The sequence below is a fragment of the Scyliorhinus torazame genome, chromosome 2 (assembly GCF_047496885.1).
Source record: "Scyliorhinus torazame isolate Kashiwa2021f chromosome 2, sScyTor2.1, whole genome shotgun sequence".
Classification (NCBI taxonomy): Eukaryota; Metazoa; Chordata; class Chondrichthyes; order Carcharhiniformes; family Scyliorhinidae; genus Scyliorhinus; species Scyliorhinus torazame.
The window spans coordinates 100,961,750-100,967,749 of NC_092708.1; positions in this window are offsets into that span (position 1 = coordinate 100,961,750).

Here is a 6,000-nt window from a genome sequence, read left to right on the forward strand (position 1 = left end):
ATATGGGGAGGGGGGATATGGGGAGGGGGGATATGGGGGATATGGGGGAGGGGGGATATGGGGGAGGGGGGATATGGGGGGTGGGGGATATGGGGGAGGGTGGATATGGGGATATGGGGAGGGGGATATGGGGGATATGGGGGAGGGGGGATATGGGGGAGGGGGGATATGGGGGTGGGGGGATATGGGGGAGGGGGGATATGGGGGATATTGGGAAGGGGGGATATGGGGGAGGGGGTATGAGGGAGGGGGATATGGGGGAGGGGGGATTTGGGGGAGGGGGAATATGGGGAGGGGGGATATGGGGAAGGGGGTTATGGGGAGGGGGGATATGGGGGAGAGGGGATATGGGGGAGGGGGCTATGGGGGAGTGGGGATATGGGGAGGCAGGATATGGGGAGGGGGGATATGGGGGATATGGGGGAGGGGGGATATAGGGGATATGGGGGATATGGGGAGGGGGGATATGGGGGAGGGGGGATATGGGGAGGGGGGTTATGGGGGATATGGGGGAGGGGGATATGGGGGAGGGAGGGATATGGGGGATATGGGGAGGGGTGATATGGGGGAGGGGGATATGGGGAGGGGGATATGGGGGATATGGGGAAAGGGGGTATATGGGGAGGGGGGATATGGGGGAGGGGGGATATGGGGGATGTGGGGGAGTGGGGATATGGGGAAGGGGGATATGGGGGATATGGGGTAGGGGGGATATGGGGGAGGGGGGATATGGGGGATATGGGGGAGGGGGGATATGGGGTATATGGGGAGGGGGGATATGGGGGAGGGGGATATGGGGGAGGGGGATATGGGGGATATTGGGATTGGGGGAAAAGGGGGAGGGGGATATGAGGGAGGGGGATATGGGGAAGGGGGGATATGGGGGATATGGGGGAGGGGGAATATGGGGAGGGGGGATATGGGGAGGGGGGGTTATGGGGAGGGGGGATATGGGGGAGGGGGGATATGGGGGAGGGGGATATGGGGGAAGGGGGATATGGGGGAGGGGGGATATGGGGAGGGGGATATGGGGGATATGGGGGAGGGGGATATGGGGGATATGGGGGAGGGGGGATATGGGGGATATGGCGGAGGGGGGATATGGGGAGGGGGATATGGGGAGGGGGGATAGGGGGGTTATGGGGGAGGGGGATATGGGGGAGGAGGATATGGGGGAGGGGGGATATGGGGGAGGGGGATATGGGGATATGGGGGAGGGGGGATATGGGGAGGGGGGATATGGGGAGGGGGATATGGGGAGGGGGGATATGGAGGAGGGGTGATATGGGGAGGGGGGATATGGGGGAGGGGGATATGGGGGATATGGGGGAGGGGGGATATGGGGGATATGGGAGAGTGGGGATATGGGGAGGGGGGATATGGGGGATATGGGGGAGGGGGGATATGGGGAGGGGGGATATGGGGAAGGGGGGATATGGGGGAGGGGGGATATGGGGGATATGGGGAGGGGGATATGGGGAGGGGGATATGGGGGAGGTGGATGTGGGTCAGGGGGATATGGGGAGGGGGATATGGGGGATATGGGGAGGGGGAATATGGGGGATATGGGGTAGGGGGGTATGGGGGAGGGGGATATGGTGGATATGGGGGAGGGGATATATGGGGATATGGGGGAGGGGGGATATTGGGAGGCTCACTCTGCCTACTCTGACGAGGTTGTTCACCTTCTTGTGGCACTGGGTGCCTGTCCGTGGTGTCAGGGCCGCAGCGGTGGCGGCCTCTGCCACTTCCCTCCACCGGCGCCGGCTGTGGCGTGGGGCAACTCTGCGGCCGTGCCCGGGATACAGGGCGTCCCTCCTCTGCTCCACTGCGTCCAGGAGCGCCTCCACATCCCGTGACTCGAACCTCGGGGCTGAGCGGCGGCCAGCCATCCAGTCGGGTGTTCCGGTCGGGTGTTCTGGTCGGGTGGGGGGGGAGCAGCGCGGCCTTATGAGCCGCCACGCCGTGTGGCGCGTATGACGCTGCACGGGGTGAACCACGTGCGCAAGCGCGGATCCCGTTACGTCGCTGCTAGCCCATTTCGGGCCGGAGACTTTCGACCCATTTTTCCGACGTGACGCAAGTCGGATTTGCGCCGTTTCTTGCGCCGATCGGCGGACTTTGCGCTGATAACGGAGAATTTTGCCCCACAATCAAGACATTGATTGTATAAATATGACTGGATTTCTGTGAAAAAGAACATTTGACATTGAACCACACTTGGTGATGGACATTGACGCCTCCCCACCAAGAGTACATTCTGTGCTCTTGCCAATGTCAGTTCTTCTTCCAATTGGTGTTCAACATGGAGGAGTATTGATTCATTAGCTGAGGGGAGGGGTAGGTGGTAATCAGCAGGTGAAGACAGCCTAATCCAAAAAGGAATGAGCCAAAACGCTGACTGGGCATCATTTCTGTCCAATCTGACGCCCGTAAAAAGGAGACCTTGGAGCTGGTGGGGCAGAATGGTGGCTGATGCATCATTGATGGTGAGCTAGGAGTACACCTTCAAGGTGGTGTGTGCACGTGTACAGGGCCCGAAGGGTGCATCTGGAACACACAAGTAATGGTACTCATGTTCCCACCACTGGACACATGGAGCTCCACATGACATGGTTAGATTGATGCAATGGGAAGCACATAATGCCTCAATCTATCTGTTCTCTCATGCAGATCATGCAGGCAAAAGAGCAAAGAGCTGGAAATACAGGCGGCTGGTTGCTTCGGAGGAGGAAGAGGGATCCTCAGAGGAAGCACATTCAACCTTGCACTTTCTCCCAAAGCAGTGGGTACCCTTTTATACATAGCTTTGGACACACAACCTGGGAGCACTGCAGAGCAGCTAATGGAGGCTCAGAGAGTCGAGGCCAATTACAGTCAAAGGATTGTAGAAGGTTAGGACTGTAGAAGGTTAGGGGGTACCTCTGAAATCACTAGTAACACATCAAATGTTGCAACTGCAGCATGAGGTAAGGGAAAATTTGACAGAGCTGTCAGAGATTATACGTGCAGATGATGGAGGAGTCCATGCAGGTCGTGCGTGCTGCCATGTCTCTGGCATGTCTGTGATTGGCTTCTTACACCGAGAGGTTGGTCACCCTCATGGAGATCCAGCAGACCAGTCAGTGATTGCTGAAGATGCACGCAATTGCCTTGTCCATGAGCTCTATGCAGCAGTGGCAAAGCTGGGAGGGGAAGCACCTGGAGACTCCAATAGTTCTTCCTAGCTGGATGTGGTAGCTTAAGACATACACTGGAGGCTTCCAGTGGCAAACAAAGGGGTTTATTGATGAAAGGCAAAGGCAGTTAGCTAACAGGCACAGAATAATACAATAGGTCTTTACACTTCAGCTCCCTGGTCCACACTTCACAGGGTCCTGCTCCCAGTGCCTGCGCAAACGCCCCATTGGCCCGGATTTGCACGCTGCCCCGCGATTGACCCTGAGCTGATCACGTGGTCCGTGGAGCCAGCCCCCTAAAAGGGACCATGCTACCACATCCCTTCCCCTCTTAGGTCCCTTAACATACTACCCCAAAACAATGTACAAACGTTACAAAGGTTAACAAGAACAACCACTGAAAGAGTGTCCACCAAAAAGTCAATTGGTCGGGAGAACCCCAGGTCCTCCTGGACCTCCATAGCCCAGCCACAGGCTCGGCACTCCTGGGTGATCCAGTGATCCACAGTCAATGTCACTTCAGAAGGGCACACTTCGACGACAGGTTAACTTGCCTCACTGGCTTCGACAATCGAAGCAGGTTGAACAGAAACAGGAGTCCCAGACTCCCCTTGGCCAGACTGAGTTACAAGAGTATTCAAGCTCGCTGAACTTGTTGACTCCACATTGGGGGTCGCCATCCCTTGACTCTTCACATGGTTGACATGCTTTTTGACTGTCTTGCCATTAACAGTGACATCATAAGACACCAGCCCTGACTGGGCCACTGGGCCACAACCTGTCCTCCAACCAAGGCGAACCGGCAGCAAAATTCTGGACCAAAACTGGGTGCCCTGCCCAGAATGACTTGACACCTCTCTGCTCTGACAGCAGACTCTTCTGGGAGGCCTGACGTGCCTCCACCTTTCCTGCCAAATTTGGAAATATATGATCCAGTTGGGTTCTCAACTGACGGCCTATGAGCAGCTCAGCGGTTGGGACCCATGTGGTTGGATGAGGGGTTGAGTTGTACAACAACAAAAAATTAGCCAACCTCTGGTGAAGTGGTTTATAGGATTACTTTTTCATGGCATTCTTAAAAGTTTGACAGCCCTCTCAACCAGACCGTTCAACACTAGGTGGCAGGGGGCTGTCCTCGTGTGTCGTATGACATTTGTTCTCATAAAACACTGTAAATCATTGACGGTGAAGTGGGTGCCATTGTCCGAAACAATGAATGGCAAACACCCGGCACAAGGCATCGACCGTGGCCGCCGAGGTTGTGGTCCCCATCTCTTGAACTGATAGCCACTTTGAGTGGGCATCTACCAGAGCCAAAAACATCTTGCCCAGGGACGGGCCCGCATAATCAACATGTACCCTGGTCCACAGACAATCTGGCAATTCCCAGGGGCGAAGGGTGGCAGAAGGCAGCAAAGTTTGCTGCATTTGGCACTTTCGTACTGGTTCTTTTTTTAATATAAATTTAGAATACCGAATTCATTTTTTTCCAATTAAGGGTGAATTTAGCATGACCAATCCACCTACTCTGCACATCTTTTGGGTTGTGGGGGCGAAACCCACGCAAACACGGGAAGAATGTGCAAACTCCACACGGATAGTGACCCAGAGCCGGGATCGAACCTGGGACCTCGCCGCCGTGAGTCAGCAGTGCTAACCACTGTGCCACCGTGCTGCTGGTTCTTAATGGCTTTGTCAATGCCTGGCCACCAGACGTAACCATGCGCCAACAACTTTGTCTTTGTCTGCCATGGGTGGGTGATTCTAACTCTTAAAGGAGGGACACCCTGGCCTGAGGCTGGACGACCACCCGTGATCCCCACAGAATCATGCCGTCTTCACATGTCAACGTGTCTTGACAAGGGAAGAACGGCCTCAGCTGTTCAGACTGTTCGTAACATCGGCAAGACTGTATCATTTGTTTGATCTTTGAAATAATAAGTTTTCTTTGTGCCCAGCTGCTGATGTGCCCCATGGGCACTGGTATCGTGTCTAGCAGGTTTAGGGATAAAATGATCTCCTGAGGTACCGGCTCTTGGGTCGGGGCAGGCGACTTAATACATCTGCATTTTAAATTTGCATCCCAGGCCGGTGCTGGAAAGCACAGTGGTAAGCTGGCAACAGCAGGGCACAACCCTTGCCGAGGCAATGGGCGGTATGGGCTTATCCTCCCTTAACAGGCCCAGTAATGGCTTGTAGTAAGTCACTATGTCAAATCTTCTACTGTATACATACTGGCGGAATTTCCTCACACTGAATATAACCGCTAAGCCCGCCTTCGCAATCTGGGTGTAGTTGCATTCTGCTTCAGAAAGGATCCTTGAGATAAAGGTCATAGGACATTCTAAACTTTAGCTGTCTCTAGGATATGCCAGAGTAATGGGACTGAGGATAGTGGCTTTCCGTCTGCGGAAATGAATCCTCTAGTTCCCCACAGGGGTAGGAATTATGTTAAACTATTACAGACATACAAACTGTCCGAATATATGTCTGCAGGGGTCGGAATCGAGTTGGGGTGATCTACAATATACGCTATGGCTGCCAGTTCTGCTGCCTGCGAGCCTAGATGCCCTGGCAACTTTAATGAAATCTCTTCTAGGGCGCCTCCCTGCACGTCCTCTACATAAATGCGGCAACCGGTGATTCTCTTTCCATTCAAAACTGTGGAGGAGCCATCCACATAAATTTTCAGGGGTGCGCACATGTCTGTGGGTTGGGGTCTCCTGGGTATATTACCTGCTTTCCTGGGAGCTGACTTATAAATGGGCCTGAATTATGGTTTGTGGTAATAATCTCACACTCATGTGGGGTACCTGCATAT